The sequence below is a fragment of the Sceloporus occidentalis genome, unplaced genomic scaffold (genome assembly GCF_023333645.1).
Source record: "Sceloporus occidentalis isolate IW3139 unplaced genomic scaffold, rSceOcc1.0.p SCAF_28, whole genome shotgun sequence".
Taxonomy (NCBI): Eukaryota; Metazoa; Chordata; class Lepidosauria; order Squamata; family Phrynosomatidae; genus Sceloporus; species Sceloporus occidentalis.
In genome coordinates, this window is record NW_028317008.1 from 4,835,425 (window position 1) to 4,859,945 (window position 24,521).

General features: G+C 44.7%; 8 non-coding genes across 8 annotated transcripts; all 8 read right to left on the bottom strand.

Moving 5' to 3' along the window:
• Positions 1-13,969: 13,969 nt before the first annotated feature.
• On the bottom strand, positions 13,970-14,051 carry TRNAL-AAG (transfer RNA leucine (anticodon AAG)). The gene has a single exon. It is a non-coding gene; the product is annotated as a tRNA-Leu (tRNA).
• Positions 14,052-15,412: 1,361 nt separating this feature from the next.
• Positions 15,413-15,494, bottom strand: TRNAL-AAG (transfer RNA leucine (anticodon AAG)). The gene has a single exon. It is a non-coding gene; the product is annotated as a tRNA-Leu (tRNA).
• A 995-nt stretch (positions 15,495-16,489) lies between these two features.
• TRNAL-AAG (transfer RNA leucine (anticodon AAG)) lies at positions 16,490-16,571 on the bottom strand. Its single transcript has one exon. It is a non-coding gene; the product is annotated as a tRNA-Leu (tRNA).
• A 1,900-nt stretch (positions 16,572-18,471) lies between these two features.
• TRNAL-AAG (transfer RNA leucine (anticodon AAG)) lies at positions 18,472-18,553 on the bottom strand. The gene has a single exon. It is a non-coding gene; the product is annotated as a tRNA-Leu (tRNA).
• Positions 18,554-19,938: 1,385 nt separating this feature from the next.
• Positions 19,939-20,020, bottom strand: TRNAL-AAG (transfer RNA leucine (anticodon AAG)). The gene has a single exon. It is a non-coding gene; the product is annotated as a tRNA-Leu (tRNA).
• A 1,385-nt stretch (positions 20,021-21,405) lies between these two features.
• Positions 21,406-21,487, bottom strand: TRNAL-AAG (transfer RNA leucine (anticodon AAG)). Its single transcript has one exon. It is a non-coding gene; the product is annotated as a tRNA-Leu (tRNA).
• Positions 21,488-22,496: 1,009 nt separating this feature from the next.
• On the bottom strand, positions 22,497-22,578 carry TRNAL-AAG (transfer RNA leucine (anticodon AAG)). The gene has a single exon. It is a non-coding gene; the product is annotated as a tRNA-Leu (tRNA).
• Positions 22,579-24,378: 1,800 nt separating this feature from the next.
• Positions 24,379-24,460, bottom strand: TRNAL-AAG (transfer RNA leucine (anticodon AAG)). The gene has a single exon. It is a non-coding gene; the product is annotated as a tRNA-Leu (tRNA).
• Positions 24,461-24,521: the final 61 nt, after the last annotated feature.

Here is a 24,521-nt window from a genome sequence, read left to right on the forward strand (position 1 = left end):
ATCTGAATAATCTGGAAAAAGGTATTGAAGCAGAGATATTGTACAGAATTATATTGGTATATGTATCCAAGACTAGCTATTACTATACTAGTATACTGTGGAAATTATTTTACTTTTGAAAATGCCCTCCACCTTGATGCTACACACTATGTCATTATACTGCACCACTAAAATAATATGAATTAATGTCAATTTGCAGTTTAGGATATATTAATCACCTTAAATACAAATCAAGATATCTTAGATTTCACTATTCAGCCCACCATGGGGAATTATCTTTATATTACCAGCCTATACTGTATGCCTGCTAACGGACCTGTAGGTTATGCTGTGGTAAGGGATCCCACTGGTCAGATGATATACCAGGATGGATGGGATCATCATTATTTGCCTCCATCCACTTAATAGGTTTTCATTTCTTCATATGTAATAATAAAGAAGATTTTCATATTTTTCATTTATTTGGGTCTGGCTTTTACTCATTTGTTTGGAAGATTTGCGTTGGGACAACTTTCCCCCTTTTTTTATATTAGTTTAATCATGAAGGATACAGTGGTGCGGTTTGCATTCCACATTTTTTGCAGAGAGTGTTGCTGATGCAGAGCAGATGTGCGCTTAAGGTCTGTTGTTCTTTATATTTATTTCAGCTGTTTACCAAAATAAATTCAAGGTAAGGTTAAATAATGAATATGGGCTCAAATTGCAGTCTCTCATCTTTAATATGAGGGTATTCACAACCCAACTTCTAGGAAGGGTTGAGGAATTACAGCTCTTTAATATGTAGCCCTCTATTTTTCAAGGGACCAAACCTAATTGGACAATTATTTCAAAAGCTGTTTCATGTACTGGTGTGGGCTATTCCTTCGTTTTTCTTTATCAATTAAGCAGGTAAAAGGTCTGGAGTTGATTAGAGGTCTGGCGTTTGCATTTGGAAGCTGTTGCTGTAAACCCACAACATGCCGTCAAAGGAGCTCTTAATGCAAGTGAAATAGGCCATCCTTAGGCTGACAATAAGGGAAAAAAATCCATTAGAGAGATAGCAGGAACATTGGGAGCGCCCAAATCAACAGTTTGGTACATTTTGAGAAAAAAGAAACTCACTGGTGAGCTCTGCAACACAAAAGGCCTGGATGTCCAAATAAGAGAACAGTGGTGTATGATTGTAGGATCCTTTCCATGGTAAAGAAAACCTCCTACACAACAAGTGAAGAACACTCTCCAGATGGTATTCGTGCCTTTATACTGGATTTCTCTGTTTGCTGTCTGCCTCTGACCTTTGGTCTTGACTCTGACTACGATTTGCTTAACCCTTGGATTACCGTGAACTGTACAGTGTATATTCCAAACAGGTTCTGAGTTACCTGTGGTACCGCATTTTGGGTACCATTATCTCAGCATACTACTCCCGGCCTGGTTCTCCTATTGAATTGTTTCGTATCTTATTGGACTCGTTTGCTAGAGGACCTCTTGTTCAATTTTGCATCCTGGATCCTTACCTGTTTCAGCCAGTAGGCTACAGTTCAAATATTTCTGAACCTAACTGTACATTTACACTAACACACACATACTCGCTGTCATACTAAGACACGCTCTAAAACATCTATTCACATATGCTATCACCCACTCACTCTAACACACACACACACACATATACACATTCACACAAACTTACACAGAGACACTCAGGATAACACATACCGTATTTGCTCGATTATAAGACGAGGTTTTTTTCAGAGCAAATGCTCTGAAAAATACCCCTCGTCTTCTAATCGGGGTCGTCTTCTAATCAGACCTCAAATAGAGTCTGATTAGGAGACTAAGATCCAGATCCCCCGCACCGCTGCAGGGGACCTGGATCCTCCTGTCTCACCCCCCCCCCCATCATACACACACTTACCGGTGCTTCCTGCTGTATTGCCGGGGCAGCGGGTTGACGTCTACGCGATCCGCGTAGACAACGTCCGCTGCAGCCGGAAGGAGGTGTGGCTAGCAGCGGGGGTTGTCTGCGTCCGTCGCGCAAACCTTCCCCGACTGTCAGAGATCAGAGTTCCCCGCACCGGTGCGGGGAACTCTGATCTCTGACAGCCGGGGAAAGTATACGCGACGGACGCAGACAAACCCCCGCTGCCAACTCCACCTCCTTCCGGCTGCAGCAGAAGGCGACGTCAACCCGCTGCCCCGGCTGGAAGCACCGGTAAGAGAGGGCTGAGAGGGGAGGGGAGGGGAGAGTGTGTGTGTGTGTGTGTGTTAGTTAAATGGGGGTATAGGGTGTGTGTGTGTGTGTGTGTGTGTGTTAAATGGGGGCATAGGGCATTTCTGGAGTGGCGTTAAGGGGGCATTTAATAGAGCACTCTGCCTCCTGAAATGCCTTATACACCTATATGCCACTCTGCCCCATAATATGCATTTTAACCCCCTAAATGCCAGAGTGGCATATAGGGGTATAAGGCATTTCTGGAGGCAGAGTGCTCTATACAATGCCTTTTAACTCCCTTAATGCCACTCTGCCTCCTGAAATGCCTTATACCTCCCTATATGCCACTCTGCCCCATAATATGCATTTTAACCCCCTAAATGCCAGAATGGGATATAGGGGTATAAGGCATTTCTGGAGGCAGAGTGGCATATAGGGGTATAAGGCATTTCTGGAGGCAGAGTGGCACATAGGGGGTCAAAAGGCATACCATGGGGCACAGTGGCATATAGAGGGTTAAAAGGCATATCATGGGCCACAGTGCCATATTGGAGTGGCAAGCCTGGGGGCAGATGTGCGTAACTGGGGGACAGGTTGGAAAATACAAGAAATAAAAACAAAAAAAATATTTTTCTCAATCATAGCTTTTATTAAAAAAAATAGTTTACATGAATTAACATTTACTGGTAAAACTTTTTTCCTTTAGGGTCGTCTTATATTCAGGCTTTTTCTTTTTTTCCTAAGTTAATATTCAGATTTTGGGGGGTCGTCTTATAATCAGGGTCGTCTTATAATCGAGCAAATACGGTACTTTTTCTAACATATTGTAACTACTGGGTACTTACCTTCTGTCCGCCCGAACCGCCGTTCTGCTGAAGCCCCTCGACACCTGTAGCCGCTGGCAGGTTTCCTGAACACAGACTGCATGGACTCTGGCTCTGTACACACGTGCCACCGTGTGGCCTCTTATAGACACAACACTTATGCGTTCCAAGCCTCCGTTTCATGCGGAGCGGGAAATACAATTAGTATGCCTATTTAAACCTGGCTGTTGCACTAGCTCATTGGCTGTGATAGTGCCTTGTGCATGTTGGCTGTGCTTATTAAATTCCTTACTTCGTGATTTTGGCTTTTGACCGTGGCTTGTTTTTGACGTTCCTGTTTATCTCCTGCGTTTGACCCGGCTTGTTTTGATTATCCTGTCCTCGCCTACTCCTGACCTACACTTTTGCCTTTTGCTACCTGTATCCTGCTCGGCTCCTGTAACCGGTGGATGTTACCAAGTTCCTGCATTGCTGGTCCTCTAGCCGTGACACATATACACACTTGTGCTAGCACTCACGCTTACACATATACGCTCATGCTAAAAAGGATTCCCTCTCACACACACTTACATATACACACTTGTACTAGCACACACACACACACACACATACAAACGCATACTAACACACACTTAAACAAGCGCACCCACTCTAACATACATACATACATACACATTCACTTACTAACTCCTTTATTCTCTCACTCTCTTATGACCACCCTCAATTCCTTATCCCTGCTTTAGCCAGAGTCCTCTCTTTAGCAAGCAACCTCTCTTATACTGCAGTGTCACATAGCATTGTGTTACGTGACCCCGCCTTATTCCTATCTCCCTTTTTGAAGACTTTTGGAGCTGCCCAGGGGGAAATTTCCCCCATGTGTCAGTCCAACCCTGTTGAGTGCATGTATATAGTGTAATCAATAGAGAATCTTTGTTGTGATGAACTAGAACTATTACTTATGCATAGGATCCCCCATGACAAATTCACACTTATTATGAACACAAGGGACATACACATATATACACTCACTGGCCACTTTATTAGGTACACCTTGCCAACCAGGTTGGATGCCCTTTTGCCTTCAGAACTGCCTTCATTCTTCGTGGCATACTTTCTACAAGGTGCTGGAAACCTTCCTCAGAGATTTTGGTACATATGGACATGATGGCATCACACAGTTGCTGCACAAAGGTGCTTTACTGGATTGAGATCTGGTGACTGTGGAGGCCATTGGAATACAGTGAAGTCATTGTCTTGTTCAAGAAACCAGTTTGAGATGATGTGAGCTTTGTGACATGGTGCATTATCCTGCTGAAAGTATCAGAAAATGGGTACACTGTGGTTGTCACGTTTAAACGATACTCAATTGGTACCAAGGGGACCAAATTGTGCCAAGAAAATGTCCCCAACACCATTATACCACCACCACCAGCCTGAACCGTTGATACAAGGCAACATGGATCCGTGCTTTCATGTTGTTCAGGCCAAAGTCTGACCCTGCCATCTGATTGTCGCAGCTGGAATCGATACTCCTCAAACCAGGCAACGTACTTCCAGTCTTCCATCATCCAATTTTGGTGAGAATCATAGCCTCAGTTTCCTGTTCTTAGCTGACAGAAGTGGCACCTGGTATGGTCTTCTGCTACTGTAGCACACCTGCTTCAAGGTTCGATGTGTTGTGTGTTCAGAGATGGTATACTACATACCTTGGTTATAATGAGTGGTTATTTGAGTTACTGTTGCCTTTCTGTCATCTCGAACCAGTCTGTCCATTCTTCTCTGATCTCTGATATCAACAAGGCATTTTCATCCACACAACTGCCACTCACTGGATATTTTCTCTTTTTCGGACCATTCTCTGTAAACCCTAGAGATGGTGGTGTGTGAAAATCCCAGTAGATCAACAGTTTCTGAAATACTCAGACCAGCCCATCTGTAGAAAAGCCCCTTTAAATCCAGGGATATATAACCTTCACCCGTCTGGCTTTCCTTTAACTACTACAGATTCCTCGTCGTATGAAACTCCACTTACACCAGTGGCTTAAAACAATGGGTTTATTAAAATAACAAATACATATATATGAGTATACAGAGAAGCGTCTGAAATACAAGGCTCTATGACTCTAACTACACTATGCTAATGACTCTATGTGTGCATGTAAGGATGGGGTGTCCCTGTCACCTTGATGTTATCCTTCCTTCTTTCTTTCTGGTTCTCTCTCTTGTCTTTGTTGCTCACACAACACCTTTATAGCCACTATGCCCAAACAGTCCCAGCCAATCATCTTCTTAGTTTGTGTCCACTCATCCTTAGGAAGGCACAATCTTGTACCTGCACCAGCTGCCTGTAGAGACCGCTCTTGTCCATGAAGTTAGATTGCCCCCACAGTGCCTCAGGGCAAATTCAGGGTGGGTCTCTGGAATGTTGATATTGTCTCCTTTTGTTGTAGGACAAACACATGCTTGTCTCCAGCCCAGATACTATCTCCTGCAGTCCTTTTGTTGTAGGAGATTGTAGATTGTATCTCCTGTTTATTGTTCCCACCTGGTAGAGAGATAGCTCTTTGATGTATTGTGAGTTCCTGGACATTTGGGTTTCGCCACTAGTGTAATTCCTTGAAACTGGTTTACTCAAGAGGAATCCCATTGTGTTGGGATCCAGCTGTTGTCCTTGGAGATTAATAGTTGACTTATATTTATTACACCATCTGGCACCAACAACCATGCCACGTTCAAAGTCATTTAAACCACATTTCTTCCTCATTCTGTTGCTCGGTTTGAACTTCAGCAAGTTGTCTTGACCACATTAGCATGCCTAAATTCATTGAGTTGCTGCCATGTGATTGGCTGGTTACCATTGTGTGTGTGTATATATATATATATATCAGGGGCGTACCTAGAGTATTTGGCACCTGGGGCGGATCCTGTATGTGGCACTCCCCCACACACACACTTTAAAACTGCATAGCTTCTACCGTTAAATACCGGCGCAGACACTGAAGGTGGTACAGCATAACACTTACTGTTATCATTATATACTGAGTTAGACATTGACGGTGGTACAGCATAACACTTATCACTATATACTGAGGCAGAAATTGACGGTGGTACAGCATAACACCTATCACTATATACTGAGGCAGACATTGACGGTTGTACAGCATAACACCTACCACTATATACTGAGGCAGACAATGACGGTGGTACAACATAACACCTATCACTATATACTGAGGCACACATTGACGGTGGTACAGCGTAATCCCTATCACTATACATTGAGCCAGACATTGACAATAGTGCAGCATAACTCCTATCACTATATACTAAGCCAAACATTGATGTGGTGTAGGCCTACCACTTCATTAGTAGTAGGGATGCACCGAAACGAATTCTGGACTGAAACCGAAAATGCAGCATTTACCTGGCCAAAACCGAATATGACCCCCCCACACCATAAAAAAAAATCTAACACTTTTATTTCAAGTAAGTAACACGCCAAAATAGGACAAAACAATTAAATAACAATATTAAAATATATATATATATATATATATATATATATATATATATATATATATATATATGATTGTTAACAGCAATCACATTTCTATCATGCCCAGGCATACCCAGATTCCAGGATGTACTCGCAGACTTGGCATGATAGGAGTATGATTTCCCTATCTACCCCTTCTCACTCCCTTTTGTCCTACCTACCCCTTCTCACTCCCTTCTCCCTATCTACCCCCTATCCCCCATCTCACTCCCTTCTCCCTATCTACCCCCTCCTAACTATCTACCCTCTCCCACTTTGAAGTTCACTTACCTTTCAGGAGTCCTGCGGTGGGGGTGCAAGGCCTCTGTCTCCCAGCTCTGCCACTGTATGGAACAGTATAGAGTGATGGGAGTTATGATGTACTAGAGCATAATTATATAACGAAAAATACATTGGAAATGATACAGCATAACACCCATCACTCTCACACACTTACCAATCCGCACATATACCAATCCACACACATACCAATCCACACACACACCAATCCACACACACACCAATCCACACACACACCAATCCACACACACACCAATCCACACACATACCAATCCACACACATACCAACCCACACACATACCAATCCACACATATACCAATCCAGACATATACTAATCCACACATACCAATCCAGACATATACTAATCTACACACATACCAACCCACACACATACCAATCCACACACATACCAACCCACACACATACCAATCCACACACATGCCAATCCACACACATACCAATCCACACATATACCAATCCAGACATATACCAATCCAGACATACCAATCCACACATATACCAATCCACACATATACCAATCCACACATATACCAATCCACACATATACCAATCCACACATACACCAATCCACACATACCAATCCACACATATACTAATCCACACATATACCAATCCACACATATACCAATCCACACATATACCAATCCACACATATACCAATCCACACATATACCAATCCACTCTCACTCACTGAATGCTTTCCTACCTTTCCTCTTTTCTCCTTACGGGTTGAACCCGGCTTAAAATCACTCAAGGGAGCCGGAGGTCTGCTAAAGACCTCCGATACCGCTCCCTTGCGAGCCTGCTCCTCCAGCGGCGGACATTACTGTCCGTCTCTGGAGGGGTGCCGGGTGCCGGCAAGTTGGCACCCCCCTGATGAGCGGTACCCGGTGCGGACCGCCCCCCCCCCACCCCCCGCTGGGTACGCTACTGATATATATATATATATATATATATATATATATATATATATATATACACGTGTGTGTTAAATAGTCTTTTCATTTTGAAGCTCAACCACTGTTTTATACCAGTTCCTATGCATTATGCACCCTTAATTAATTAAATATTTTCTTTCTTACCTGTGACTCCATAACTTCCCTTCTTTATTGTCTTCTGTCACTTTCTTCGTATTTCCGTTTTTCTTTCCTTTCACTACATTTCTCTCTCTCTCATATACATATATATATATATATATATGTGTGTGTGTTTGTAAATCCGTATTTGCTTCGTACCTTATTATTGCATTATTTAAAAAGGAAGTGAATGGCTCCAGAACACTTATTTTATGTATCTTAAAAAAAAATTAAAAAAAATGAATCTAATCTCAATGATTTTATTTGCAGATGAAATAGCCTTCAACGATGCTATTTTCCAAGATCTTTTGCATGGAAACAAAATATAACACTGCAGCACATCATTCAGCTATCAGCAACTGATCTTTTGTGAAACTGTGTTGCAAAGGACATTGCTCTATTTATTGATACCCAACAAGCATGTGGATACTGAAAGACCTCTTCTATTTTATATACCGATAGACAGAAGTATGCAATTGGACAGCTTGGGCATTATTTCCACCTTTTTGTACTTTTGCATTTTGCTTAATGTTTGTCTAACCGATAATGAATTACCATCGTACTTTGATTCATAGAGCACATGTTCTATTCAGTCACAAGGTTATGGAACTGCAAATCTGTTTACATTGAAATATTTTTTGTACTTCAGATATTTCTGAGGAAAGTTTCTATAATGTTATACATTCTGTATAAATGTAAATAATACAAAGATCTTAATTATTTGTACATAATCAATCCTTAAATAGAGAATGTTAAATTTTCATGATTTAATTAAAAGTTATTGGGCTTAAGGCCACATTTTATGCTTGTATAATGTTATGCAATAAATTAAAATATGAACTAAAGGGAATGTGTTACATGTAATGTCTACACTTTTAATAAGGATGGAAGGATATAAATAGGTAATGTTCAGGAGCTTTTTCAGAGAATCTGATGTAACATAACAGATGTGGTGTTTAAACTTATGTCACCACAACAGATCTTAAAGGGAGGCAGGGGTTACAAAGCATCGATCTTACAGGAAGTCCTGGATTTACCGTGGGCGTTTTTTCAATGCTATAGCTGATTCTATGTCCCATGACAAATTTGTTCAGCAAAAATTATCCGCAAAATTTAGTTTGGTTAAAAAATTATTTTTGGGAAGGGTACAGTACTAAGAATGATATTTTTAATACTGCATATATTGAATAGTGGCAAATTTATCATAGCAGGCGGAACAGTGGACTTTCATATCTTGCCAAAATGTTTCATGTAGGCGTTTCCTTTACTAGAAATTGTAAGAGTCACCTCAACTTCATTTGGCTGATCGTATTGACATTTTTATTGCTTCACATCTCATAAAACAAAAAGTCATACATTAGGCCCAGAGTGTGAGCAACGCAGAGGGAAGCAGCGGCCCCTGCGGAAGCGTGCGAGCGGCACCGAGATCTGCAGTTCAGGTAAGGGAGTCATTGAGGATTGAGGGAATGAATGAGTATCTGTGAATTGAGGATTGAGGGAATGAATGAGTATCTGTGAATGATTCGTATCTGTGAATGAGGGAATGAATGGGTATCTCTGAATGAGTACAAATAAGTGACTTTAGGTGAAGCGCTGAATAAACGCAATAAGGGTAATCACTGAGGGTAAAACTCCACAGTTCCCCCAGAAGTAATGTGAAATAACAAAGGTAATTAGTGACAGCGCCCCCAAAAAAATAAAGTTGTGGTGCTACTGCACTTCACTTCCACCGGCTTCCATGACGGAGCAACGGCATGACATGAACTCCCAGTGCTCAGTGATAGAAGTTCCAGCAAAAGTGCCGGCCAACACCAGAGGTTTGACTACATGCATCACGCAGACATTTACCGGCTGCCCCAACTAGACACCAGGGGGTCTGGAGCATGGGCGGAAAGTTGGGGCGTATCAGGGGGTAGAAGGCAGAGTGACGTTACATATCAGGGTATATAAGGTATATCAGTTGGCACAGTGGCATATAGTGGGATATAAGGCATATCAGGGGCGGGAGTGGAACACACATGTTGCAGGAGCAGGTGGTAATGGACAGAAATTCAGCAGGAGCGGGATTAAGAAACAGCCCCGTGCAGGGCTTTAGCTCGAAGGTTTAATCTCTAAGCATTAGATGCCAAGAACTTTGAGTTCGAATCCCTCAGCAGTCGCATGCTGTAAGTCATTTGAAAACATCAATTAACCTTTTATGTTTTTGGAGGTCTTGTGTGTCTTTCTTGCTGTTTATATGACTAAATCAATCCTTGTGTTTCTTTTTTTTATGTGTAGCCTTCAGGAGCATATGGTTAGTTTGTGGGAAGGAACATTGTGTCACTGAGTGCATTGCTGCGTCATTCCCCAAGGGGGTTTACTCACTAAAGGAAGAGTTGTAGGTTCAACTCCCTCACTTCACTATTCATCATGAAGGGCAGGCCCGGACTGGGACAAAAAATAGTCCCGAGCATTTAAGACTGAGCAGCCCATTTTTATTTGTTTATTTATTTTTTGTTAAACCAAATTCTGACAAATGTAATAAACCATTTCTTGTTGTCTATTAGTTATATTTCAGCATGCTTTTGTCACTGTAATCAATTAGCATTACATATATATAATAAATGAATCATAACTTCATGTAATTTATAAAGCGCTATATCTTTAATGAAAGATTCAAAACAGTAACTAATCTTTGACCATTTAGTTGGTACAAAAAAAAAAAAGCTAGTGTCAGTGTGGCACACCTTGGGCCTTGGCTGTTCAGATCACCCTCACGACGAGTGAGTCTGTCAGTCAGAGACTCACAGCACAGCAGGGAAGAAACTCAGACCTCAGACCACCCCAACTGAACTGCGGTGCTGAGCCAATCCTCTAGGCGGAGCAATATGACTTAAAAATGTCATCATACACGGGACCCCTGAAGCCATAGTTTAGTGCCACTAATCCTTTTTAATAAGAAACGCAGGTTGAAATAGAGTAAATAACACAATACCTTTACTTTTGCTCTCACTGATTTCTGGGCCTAGAAAGTTTTGTCCTCTGAAGTGACTACAAATTCTGGAGGGTGTTTTATTTAAAGTAAAAATGAAATAGTTCAATTTATTCCTACAGAGAGCAAAGGGCCTGAAAACAGATGACTAAATACACACCAGGACAGGCTCTGCCACCCGGAAACACACAAGGACAGACTCTGCCTCACCGACACCAAAACACACACACACCAGTCCTGCGGTGTGGGCGCGAGGCATCCGTCTTCCCACTCTGCACGCTTCACAGCTGAGCACCGGAATATGACGACATATTCCAGCGCTCAACATTAAACGCCGGCACCTCAACGGAGTCGCGGAGAGAGAGGGGCGCCGAGCGATTGCTGAAAACTTCACAAGCAACCGCTCGGCGACCCTGCCCGGGACGTAAATTAAAACATCGGGTTTTTTTTACTTTATTTAACACGAAGGATGTTAAATAAAGTTAAAAAACAAACAAACAAAAAACCCCAGATGTTTTAATTTAAGTCCCGGGCAGGCGCCCCTGCTACAGTGCGCCCTGTGCGGCCGCACACCCCTAAGGCCGGCCCTGGTGGGGGCTGCCCGGCCTCCTACAGTGGCGGGCCCGGTCGCAGTTGCTGTGGGCTTAAGGGGCAGGTGCCCCTTTTGCCCTGGGTTAGGGACGGCCATAGTCGCTACATAGGCCCAGTCAGTCCAGTCCTGACTGGGCCTATTTTAAGGTAGGGCCCTGGAGCTGCAGCTCCATCAGCCCCTACGTCAATCCGGCCCTGGGCTGCCCGGCCAGTCCAGGCCTGATGAAGGGTCAACAGTTGCCGGTTTCTCCAGCAGGAAGGGCAGAGCTGGCCCTGTGTAATGCAAGATTGAATGGGTGAGGGGACTTTGAAGAAATAACACTGATTCCACTAGGCATTATACCGGGCCAACCAAGCTCTTCCTGCAGCAGAAGATGACTGGGGTTAGAGCTTGGTAATGTAGAATAACTTCCAGTAGGCTCAAAGTATCTTTCTGCAACACTTTAGGAGATTAGAGACTTGCTAAGGGTCTTGTTTCCCAGGCTGACAGAATACCAATTGAACACTAGTTATTAACAAGGAGCAAATGAACAAACAAGCCTTTCTAAGCACACTGGTCTACTTTAACAAAACACAGCAGCGGTGGGATTTGAACCCACGCCTCAAACGACACCCGAGCCTAAATCTAGCGCCTTAGACCACTCTGCCACGCTACCCAAGCTGGTTGCCAATCTTCCGATATCTCACACAGTCACACAAGCAGAGCCCAGATGGTGCCAACGTGTGAACAAGATTAAAAGCACCACACTGAAAAGGATGGCTTTTGCTATCAAATGCTTGATTTGCCAAAGTTGTTTAATTTGACCGCTCAGACCCCTAGCTCCCGCGATTTGCCCAGCTCGACCTACAGGTGCTGCCGATAGCTCAAAGGTTTAATATCTAAACATTAGGCGGCGGGGGTTTTGAGTTCGAATCCCTCGGCAGTCAAACGGTGTAAGGCATTTGAAAATGTCAATTAGCCAAAGTGTGAACAAGATTGAAAGCACCACACTGAAAAGGATGGCTTTTGCTATCAAATGCTTGATTTGCCAAAGTTGCTTAATTTGACCACGCAGGCCCTTAGCTCCCGCGATTTGTCCAGCTGTACCAACAGGTGCTGCCGATGGTTCAAAGGTTTAATATCTAAGCATTAGGCGCCGGGGGTTTTGAGTTCGAATACCTCGGCAGTCAAATGGCGTAAGTCATTTGAAAACATCAATTAACCTTTTTATGTTTTTGGAGGTCTTGTGTGTCTTTCTTGCCGTTATTTATATGACTAAATCAAGCCTTGTGTTTCTTTTCCACTTGTGGCCTTCAGGGGCATATGGTTAGTTTGCGGGAAGGAACTTTGTGTCGCTGAGTGCATTTTGGGAACAAATGACAAACAGAGAGAAAAAGCATGGAAGCAGTGGGATTTGACCCCACGCCTCCGAAGAGACAGGAGCCTTAATCCAGCGCCTTAGACCGCTTGGCCACGCTACCACATCATGCTGTTGCTGCACTACTCTCCAAGGGGGATTACTCACTAAAGGAAGAGTTGTAGGTTCGAGTCCCTCACTTCACTATTCATCATGAAGAGTCAACAGTTGCCGGTTTCTCCAGCAGGAAGGGCAGAGCTGGCCCTGTGTAATGCAAGATTGAATGGGTGAGGGGACTTTGAAGAAATAACACTGATTCCACTAGGCATTATACCGGGCCAACCAAGCTCTTCCTGCAGCAGAAGCTGACTGGGGTTAGATCTTGGTAATGTAGAATTACTTCAAGTAGGCTTAAAGTATCTTTCTGCAACACTTTAGCAGATTAGAGGCTTGCTAAGTGTCTTGTTTCCCAGGACGACAGAATACCAATTGAACACTAGTTATTAACAAAGAGCTAATGACCAAATTAGCCTTTCTAAGCACACTGGTCTACTTTAACAAAAATGGCAGCGGTGGGATTTGAACCCACACCTCAAATGAGACTGGAGCCTAAACCTTAGACCGCTCGGCCACGCTACCCAAGTTTAGTGGCAAGCTTCCGATATCTCACACAGTCACACAAGCAGAGCCCAGATGGTGCCAAAGTGTGAACAAGATTAAAAGCACCACACTGAAAAGGATGGCTTTTTCTATCAAATGCTTGACCTGCAAAAGTTGTTTAATTTGACCACGCAGGCCCTTAGCTCCTGCGATTTTCCCAGCTTGACCAACAGGTATTGCCGATAGCTCAAAGTTTTAATATCTAAGCATTAGGTGCCGGGGGTTTTGAGTTTGAATCCCTCGCCAGTCAAATGGCGTAAGTCATTCGAAACCGTCAAATAACCTTTTTATGTTTTTGGAGGTCTTGTCTGTCTTTCCTGCAGTTATTTATATGACTAAATCAATTCTTGTGTTTCTTTTCCACGTGTGGCCTTCAGGGATATATGGTTAGTTTGCGGGAAGGAACCTTGTGTCGCTGAGTGCATTTCGGGAACAAATGACAAACAGAGGGAAAAAGCATGGCAGCGGCGGGATTTGAACCCACGCCTCCGAAGAGACTGGAGCCTTAATCCAGCGCCTTAGACCGCTCGGCCACGCTACCACATCATGATGTTGCCGCACCACTCTCCAAGGGGGATTACTCACTAAAGGAAGAGTTGTAGGTTCGAGTCCCTCACTTCACTATTCATCATGAAGAGTCAACAGTTGCCGGTTTCTCCAGCAGGAAGGGCAGAGCTGGCCCTGTGTAATGCAAGATTGAATGGGTGATGGGACTTTGAAGAAATAACACTGATTCCACTAGGCATTATACCGGGCCAACCAAGCTCTTCCTGCAGCAGAAGCTGACTGGGGTTAGATCTTGGTAATGTAGAATTACTTCAAGTAGGCTTAAAGTATCTTTCTGCAACACTTTAGGAGATTAGAGACTTGCTAAGTGTCTTGTTTCCCAGGACGACAGAATACCAATTGAACACTAGTTATTAACAAAGAGCAAATGACCAAATTAGCCTTTCTAAGCACAGTGGTCTACTTTAACAAAATATGGCAGCGGTGGGATTGGAGCCTAAATCCAGCGCCTTAGGTCGCTCAGCCACGCTACCCAAGCTTAGTGGCAAGCTTCCGATTTGAACCCACGCCTCCGAAGAGACTGGAGCCTTAATCCAGCGCCTTAGACCGCTCGGCCACGCTACCACATCATGCTGTTGCTGCACCACTCTCCAAGGGGGATTACTCACTAAAGGAAGAGTTGTAGGTTCGAGTCCCTCACTTCACTATTCATCATGAAGAGTCAACAGTTGCCGGTTTCTCCAGCAGGAAGGGCAGAGCTGGCCCTTTTTATTAACAAAGAGCAAATGACCAAATTAGCCTTTCTAAGCACACTGGTCTACTTTAACAAAACATGGCAGCGGTGGGATTTGAACCCACACCTCGAATGAGACTGGAGCCTATATCCAGCGTCTTAGACCGCTCGGCCACGCTACCCAAGCTGAGTGGCAAGCTTCCGATATCTCACACAGTCACACAAGCAGAGCCCAGATGGTGCCAAAGTGTGAACAAGATTAAAAGCACCACACTGAAAAGGATGGCTGTTTCTATCAAATGCTTGACCTGCTAAAGTTGTTTAATTTGACCACGCAGGCCCTTAGCTCCTGCGATTTGCCCAGCTTGACCAACAGGTATTGCCGATAGCTCAAAGTTTTAATATCTAAGCATTAGGTGCCGGGGGTTTTGAGTTTGAATCCCTCGCCAGTCAAATGGCGTAAGTCATTCGAAACCGTCAAATAACCTTTTTATGTTTTTGGAGGTCTTGTCTGTCTTTCCTGCAGTTATTTATATGACTAAATCAATTCTTGTGTTTCTTTTCCACGTGTGGCCTTCAGGGATATATGGTTAGTTTGCGGGAAGGAACCTTGTGTCGCTGAGTGCATTTCGGGAACAAATGACAAACAGAGGGAAAAAGCATGGCAGCGGTGGGATTTGAACCCACGCCTCCGAAGAGACTGGAGCCTTAATCCAGCGCCTTAGACCGCTCGGCCACGCTACCACATCATGATGTTGCTGCACCACTCTCCAAGGGGGATTACTCACTAAAGGAAGAGTTGTAGGTTCGAGTCCCTCACTTCACTATTCATCATGAAGAGTCAACAGTTGCCGGTTTCTCCAGCAGGAAGGGCAGAGCTGGCCCTGTGTAATGCAAGATTGAATGGGTGATGGGACTTTGAAGAAATAACACTGATTCCACTAGGCATTATACCGGGCCAACCAAGCTCTTCCTGCAGCAGAAGCTGACTGGGGTTAGATCTTGGTAATGTAGAATTACTTCAAGTAGGCTTAAAGTATCTTTCTGCAACACTTTAGCAGATTAGAGACTTGCTAAGTATCTTGTTTCCCAGGACGACAGAATACCAATTGAACACTAGTTATTAACAAAGAGCTAATGACCAAATTAGCCTTTCTAAGCACACTGGTCTACTTTAACAAAAATGGCAGCGGTGGGATTTGAACCCACACCTCAAATGAGACTGGAGCCTAAACCTTAGACCGCTCGGCCACGCTACCCAAGTTTAGTGGCAAGCTTCCGATATCTCACACAGTCACACAAGCAGAGCCCAGATGGTGCCAAAGTGTGAACAAGATTAAAAGCACCACACTGAAAAGGATGGCTTTTTCTATCAAATGCTTGACCTGCAAAAGTTGTTTAATTTGACCACGCAGGCCCTTAGCTCCTGCGATTTGCCCAGCTTGACCAACAGGTATTGCCGATAGCTCAAAGTTTTAATATCTAAGCATTAGGTGCCGGGGGTTTTGAGTTTGAATCCCTCGCCAGTCAAATGGCGTAAGTCATTCGAAACCGTCAAATAACCTTTTTATGTTTTTGGAGGTCTTGTCTGTCTTTCCTGCAGTTATTTATATGACTAAATCAATTATTGTGTTTCTTTTCCACGTGTGGCCTTCAGGGATATATGGTTAGTTTGCGGGAAGGAACCTTGTGTCGCTGAGTGCATTTCGGGAACAAATGACAAACAGAGGGAAAAAGCATGGCAGCGGTGGGATTTGAACCCACGCCTCCGAAGAGACTGGAGCCTTAATCCAGCGCCTTAGACCGCTCGGCCACGCTACCACATCATGATGTTGCTGCACCACTCTCCAAGGGGGATTACTCACTAAAGGAAGAGTTGTAGGTTCGAGTCCCTCACTTCACTATTCATCATGAAGAGTCAACAGTTGCCGGTTTCTCCAGCAGGAAGGGCAGAGCTGGCCCTGTGTAATGCAAGATTGAATGGGTGATGGGACTTTGAAGAAATAACACTGATTCCACTAGGCATTATACCGGGCCAACCAAGCTCTTCCTGCAGCAGAAGCTGACTGGGGTTAGATCTTGGTAATGTAGAATTACTTCAAGTAGGCTTAAAGTATCTTTCTGCAACACTTTAGGAGATTAGAGACTTGCTAAGTGTCTTGTTTCCCAGGACGACAGAATACCAATTGAACACTAGTTATTAACAAAGAGCAAATGACCAAATTAGCCTTTCTAAGCACAGTGGTCTACTTTAACAAAATATGGCAGCGGTGGGACTGGAGCCCACGCCTCGAATGAGACTGGAGCCTAAATCCAGCGCCTTAGGTCGCTCAGCCATGCTACCCAAGCTTAGTGGCAAGCTTCCGATTTGAACCCACGCCTCCGAAGAGACTGGAGCCTTAAACCAGCGCCTTAGACCGCTCGGCCACGCTACCACATCATGATGTTGCTGCACCACTCTCCAAGGGGGATTACTCACTAAAGGAAGAGTTGTAGGTTCGAGTCCCTCACTTCACTATTCATCATGAAGAGTCAACAGTTGCCGGTTTCTCCAGCAGGAAGGGCAGAGCTGGCCCTGTGTAATGCAAGATTGAATGGGTGAGGGGACTTTGAAGAAATAACACTGATTCCACTAGGCATTATACCGGGCCAACCAAGCTCTTCCTGCAGCAGAAGCTGACTGGGGTTAGATCTTGGTAATGTAGAATTACTTCAAGTAGGCTTAAAGTATCTTTCTGCAACACTTTAGCAGATTAGAGACTTGCTAAGTGTCTTGTTTCCCAGGACGACAGAATACCAATTGAACACTAGTTATTAACAAAGAGCTAATGACCAAATTAGCCTTTCTAAGCACACTGGTCTACTTTAACAAAAATGGCAGCGGTGGGATTTGAACCCACACCTCAAATGAGACTGGAGCCTAAACCTTAGACCGCTCGGCCACGCTACCGCATCATGCTGTTGCTGCACCACTCTCCAAGGGGGATTACTCACTAAAGGAAGAGTTGTAGGTTCGAGTCCCTCACTTCACTATTCATCATGAAGAGTCAACAGTTGCCGGTTTCTCCAGCAGGAAGGGCAGAGCTGGCCCTTTTTATTAACAAAGAGCAAATGACCAAATTAGCCTTTCTAAGCACACTGGTCTACTTTAACAAAACATGGCAGCGGTGGGATTTGAACCCACACCTCGAATGAGACTGGAGCCTATATCCAGCGTCTTAGACCGCTCGGCCACGCTACCCAAGCTGAGTGGCAAGCTTCCGATATCTCACACAGTCACACAAGCAGAGCCCAGATGGTGCCAAAGTGTGAACAAGATTAAAAGCACCACACTGAAAAGGATGGCTGTTTCTATCAAATGCTTGACCTGCTAAAGTTGTTTAATTTGACCACGCAGGCCCTTAGCTCCTGCGATTTGCCCAGCTTGACCAACAGGTGCTGCCGATAGCTCAAAGTTTTAATATCTAAGCATTAGGCGCCGGGGGTTTTGAGTTTGAATCCCTCGCCAGTCAAATGGCGTAAGTCATTCGAAACCGTCAATTAACCTTTTTATGTTTTTGGAGGTCTTGTCTGTCTTTCCTGCAGTTATTTATATGACTAAATCAATTCTTGTGTTTCTTTTCCACGTGTGGCCTTCAGGGATATATGGTTAGTTTGCGGGAAGGAACCTTGTGTCGCTGAGTGCATTTCGGGAACAAATGACAAACAGAGGGAAAAAGCATGGCAGCGGTGGGATTTGAACCCACGCCTCCGAAGAGACTGGAGCCTTAATCCAGCGCCTTAGACCGCTCGGCCACGCTACCACATCATGATGTTGCTGCACCACTCTCCAAGGGGGATTACTCACTAAAGGAAGAGTTGTAGGTTCGAGTCCCTCACTTCACTATTCATCATGAAGAGTCAACAGTTGCCGGTTTCTCCAGCAGGAAGGGCAGAGCTGGCCCTGTGTAATGCAAGATTGAATGGGTGATGGGACTTTGAAGAAATAACACTGATTCCACTAGGCATTATACCGGGCCAACCAAGCTCTTCCTGCAGCAGAAGCTGACTGGGGTTAGATCTTGGTAATGTAGAATTACTTCAAGTAGGCTTAAAGTATCTTTCTGCAACACTTTAGGAGATTAGAGACTTGCTAAGTGTCTTGTTTCCCAGGACGACAGAATACCAATTGAACACTAGTTATTAACAAAGAGCAAATGACCAAATTAGCCTTTCTAAGCACAGTGGTCTACTTTAACAAAATATGGCAGCGGTGGGATTGGAGCCCACGCCTCGAATGAGACTGGAGCCTAAATCCAGCGCCTTAGGTCGCTCAGCCACGCTACCCAAGCTTAGTGGCAAGCTTCCGATTTGAACCCACGCCTCCGAAGAGACTGGAGCCTTAATCCAGCGCCTTAGACCGCTCGGCCACGCTACCACATCATGCTGTTGCTGCACCACTCTCCAAGGGGGATTACTCACTAAAGGAAGAGTTGTAGGTTCGAGTCCCTCACTTCACTATTCATCATGAAGAGTCAACAGTTGCCGGTTTCTCCAGCAGGAAGGGCAGAGCTGGCCCTTTTTATTAACAAAGAGCAAATGACCAAATTAGCCTTTCTAAGCACACTGGTCTACTTTAACAAAACATGGCAGCGGTGGGATTTGAACCCACACCTCGAATGAGACTGGAGCCTATATCCAGCGTCTTAGACCGCTCGGCCACGCTACCCAAGCTGAGTGGCAAGCTTCCGATATCTCACACAGTCACACAAGCAGAGCCCAGATGGTGCCAAAGTGTGAACAAGATTAAAAGCACCACACTGAAAAGGATGGCTGTTTCTATCAAATGCTTGACCTGCTAAAGTTGTTTAATTTGACCACGCAGGCCCTTAGCTCCTGCGATTTGCCCAGCTTGACCAACAGGTGCTGCCGATAGCTCAAAGTTTTAATATCTAAGCATTAGGCGCCGGGGGTTTTGAGTTTGAATCCCTCGCCAGTCAAATGGCGTAAGTCATTCGAAACCGTCAATTAACCTTTTTATGTTTTTGGAGGTCTTGTCTGTCTTTCCTGCCATTATTTATATGACTAAATCAATCCTTGTGTTTCTTTTCCACGTGTGGCCTTCAGGGACATATGGTTAGTTTGTGGGAAGGAACCTTGTGTCGCTGAGTGCATTTCGGGAACAAATGACAAACAGAGGGAAAAAGCATGGCAGCGGTGGGAATTGAACCCACGCCTCCGAAGAGACTGGAGCCTTAATCCAGCGCCTTAGACCGCGCGGCCACGCTACCACATCATGCTGTTGCTGCGCCACTCTCCAAGGGGGATTACTCACTAAAGGAAGAGTTGTAGGTTTGAGTCCCTCACTTCACTATTCATCATGAAGAGTCAACAGTTGCTGGTTTCTCCAGCAGGAAGGGCAGAGCTGGCCCTGTGTAATGCAAGATTGAATGGGTGAGGGGACTTTGAAGAAATAACACTGATCCCACTAGGCATTATACTGGGCCAACCAAGCTCTTCCTGCAGCAGAAGCTGACTGGGGTTAGATCTTGGTAATGTAGAATTACTTCAAGTAGGCTTAAAGTATCTTTCTGCAACACTTTAGGAGATTAGAGACTTGCTAAGTGTCTTGTTTCCCAGGACGACAGAATACCAATTGAACACTAGTTATTAACAAAGAGCAAATGACCAAATTAGCCTTTCTAAGCACAGTGGTCTACTTTAACAAAATATGGCAGCGGTGGGATTGGAGCCCACGCCTCGAATGAGACTGGAGCCTAAATCCAGCGCCTTAGGTCGCTCAGCCACGCTACCCAAGCTTAGTGGCAAGCTTCCGATTTGAACCCACGCCTCCGAAGAGACTGGAGCCTTAATCCAGCGCCTTAGACCGCTCGGCCACGCTACCACATCATGCTGTTGCTGCACCACTCTCCAAGGGGGATTACTCACTAAAGGAAGAGTTGTAGGTTCGAGTCCCTCACTTCACTATTCATCATGAAGAGTCAACAGTTGCCGGTTTCTCCAGCAGGAAGGGCAGAGCTGGCCCTTTTTATTAACAAAGAGCAAATGACCAAATTAGCCTTTCTAAGCACCCTGGTCTACTTTAACAAAACATGGCAGTGGTGGGATTTGAACCCACACCTCGAATGAGACTGGAGCCTATATCCAGCATCTTAGACCGCTCGGCCACGCTACCCAAGCTGGATGGCAAGCTTCCGATATCTCACACAGTCACACAAGCAGAGCCCAGATGGTGCCAAAGTGTGAACAAGATTAAAAGCACCACACTGAAAAGGATGGCTGTTTCTATCAAATGCTTGACCTGCTAAAGTTGTTTAATTTGACCACGCAGGCCCTTAGCTCCTGCGATTTGCCCAGCTTGACCAACAGGTGCTGCCGATAGCTCAAAGTTTTAATATCTAAGCATTAGGCGCCGGGTGTTTTGAGTTTGAATCCCTCGCCAGTCAAATGGCGTAAGTCATTCGAAACCGTCAATTAACCTTTTTATGTTTTTGGAGGTCTTGTCTGTCTTTCCTGCCGTTATTTATATGACTAAATCAATCCTTGTGTTTCTTTTCCACGTGTGGCCTTCAGGGACATATGGTTAGTTTGTGGGAAGGAACCTTGTGTCGCTGAGTGCATTTCGGGAACAAATGACAAACAGAGGGAAAAAGCATGGCAGCGGTGGGAATTGAACCCACGCCTCCGAAGAGACTGGAGCCTTAATCCAGCGCCTTAGACCGCGCGGCCACGCTACCACATCATGCTGTTGCTGTGCCACTCTCCAAGGGGGATTACTCACTAAAGGAAGAGTTGTAGGTTTGAGTCCCTCACTTCACTATTCATCATGAAGAGTCAACAGTTGCTGGTTTCTCCAGCAGGAAGGGCAGAGCTGGCCCTGTGTAATGCAAGATTGAATGGGTGAGGGGACTTTGAAGAAATAACACTGATCCCACTAGGCATTATACCGGGCCAACCAAGCTCTTCCTGCAGCAGAAGCTGACTGGGGTTAGATCTTGGTAATGTAGAATTACTTCAAGTAGGCTTAAAGTATCTTTCTGCAACACTTTAGCAGATTAGAGACTTGCTAAGTGTCTTGTTTCCCAGGACGACAGAATACCAATTGAACACTAGTTATTAACAAAGAGCTAATTACCAAATTAGCCTTTCTAAGCACACTGGTCTACTTTAACAAAACATGGCAGCGGTGGGATTTGAACCCACGCCTCGAATGAGACTGGAGCCTAAACCTTAGACCACTCGGCCACGCTACCCAAGCTTAGTGGCAAGCTTCCGATATCTCACACAGTCACACAAGCAGAGCCCAGATGGTGCCAAAGTGTGAACAAGATTAAAAGCACCACACTGAAAAGGATGGCTTTTTCTATCAAATGTTTGACCTGCAAAAGTTGTTTAATTTGACCACGCAGGCCCTTAGCTCCTGCGATTTGCCCAGCTTGACCAACAGGTATTGCCGATAGCTCAAAGTTTTAATATCTAAGCATTAGGTGCCGGGGGTTTTGAGTTTGAATCCCTCGCCAGTCAAATGGCGTAAGTCATTCGAAACCGTCAATTAACCTTTTTATGTTTTTGGAGGTCTTGTCTGTCTTTCCTGCCGTTATTTATATGACTAAATCAATTCTTGTGTTTCTTTTCCACGTGTGGCCTTCACGTGTGGCCTTCAGGGATATATGGTTAGTTTGCTGGAAGGAACCTTGTGTCGCTGAGTGCATTTCGGGAACAAATGACAAACAGAGGGAAAAAGCATGGCAGCGGTGGGATTTGAACCCACGCCTCCGAAGAGACTGGACCCTTAATCCAGCGCCTTAGACCGCTTGGCCACGCTACCAAAACAGAAAGCCAGTCTTCCGATATCTCACACAGTCACACAAGCAGAGCCCAGATGGTGCCAACGTGTGAACAAGATTAAAAGCACCACACTGAAAAGGATGGCTTTTGCTATCAAATGCTTGATTTGCCAAAGTTGTTTAATTTGACCGCTCAGACCCCTAGCTCCCGCGATTTGCCCAGCTCGACCTACAGGTGCTGCCGATAGCTCAAAGGTTTAATATCTAAGCATTAGGCGGCGGGGGTTTTGAGTTCGAATCCCTCGGCAGTCAAACGGTGTAAGGCATTTGAAAATGTCAATTAGCCAAAGTGTGAACAAGATTGAAAGCACCACACTGAAAAGGATGGCTTTTGCTATCAAATGCTTGATTTGCCAAAGTTGCTTAATTTGACCACGCAGGCCCTTAGCTCCCGCGATTTGTCCAGCTGTACCAACAGGTGCTGCCGATGGTTCAAAGGTTTAATATCTAAGCATTAGGCGCCGGGGGTTTTGAGTTCGAATACCTCGGCAGTCAAATGGCGTAAGTCATTTGAAAACATCAATTAACCTTTTTATGTTTTTGGAGGTCTTGTGTGTCTTTCTTGCCGTTATTTATATGACTAAATCAAGCCTTGTGTTTCTTTTCCACTTGTGGCCTTCAGGGGCATATGGTTAGTTTGCGGGAAGGAACTTTGTGTCGCTGAGTGCATTTTGGGAACAAATGACAAACAGAGAGAAAAAGCATGGAAGCAGTGGGATTTGACCCCACGCCTCCGAAGAGACAGGAGCCTTAATCCAGCGCCTTAGACCGCTTGGCCACGCTACCACATCATGCTGTTGCTGCACTACTCTCCAAGGGGGATTACTCACTAAAGGAAGAGTTGTAGGTTCGAGTCCCTCACTTCACTATTCATCATGAAGAGTCAACAGTTGCCGGTTTCTCCAGCAGGAAGGGCAGAGCTGGCCCTGTGTAATGCAAGATTGAATGGGTGAGGGGACTTTGAAGAAATAACACTGATTCCACTAGGCATTATACCGGGCCAACCAAGCTCTTCCTGCAGCAGAAGCTGACTGGGGTTAGATCTTGGTAATGTAGAATTACTTCAAGTAGGCTTAAAGTATCTTTCTGCAACACTTTAGCAGATTAGAGACTTGCTAAGTGTCTTGTTTCCCAGGACGACAGAATACCAATTGAACACTAGTTATTAACAAAGAGCTAATGACCAAATTAGCCTTTCTAAGCACACTGGTCTACTTTAACAAAAATGGCAGCGGTGGGATTTGAACCCACACCTCGAATGAGACTGGAGCCTAAACCTTAGACCGCTCGGCCACGCTACCCAAGTTTAGTGGCAAGCTTCCGATATCTCACACAGTCACACAAGCAGAGCCCAGATGGTGCCAAAGTGTGAACAAGATTAAAAGCACCACACTGAAAAGGATGGCTTTTTCTATCAAATGCTTGACCTGCAAAAGTTGTTTAATTTGACCACGCAGGCCCTTAGCTCCTGCGATTTGCCCAGCTTGACCAACAGGTATTGCCGATAGCTCAAAGTTTTAATATCTAAGCATTAGGTGCCGGGGGTTTTGAGTTTGAATCCCTCGCCAGTCAAATGGCGTAAGTCATTCGAAACCGTCAAATAACCTTTTTATGTTTTTGGAGGTCTTGTCTGTCTTTCCTGCAGTTATTTATATGACTAAATCAATTCTTGTGTTTCTTTTCCACGTGTGGCCTTCAGGGATATATGGTTAGTTTGCGGGAAGGAACCTTGTGTCGCTGAGTGCATTTTGGGAACAAATGACAAACAGAGGGAAAAAGCATGGCAGCGGTGGGATTTGAACCCACGCCTCCGAAGAGACTGGAGCCTTAATCCAGCGCCTTAGACCGCTCGGCCACGCTACCACATCATGATGTTGCTGCACCACTCTCCAAGGGGGATTACTCACTAAAGGAAGAGTTGTAG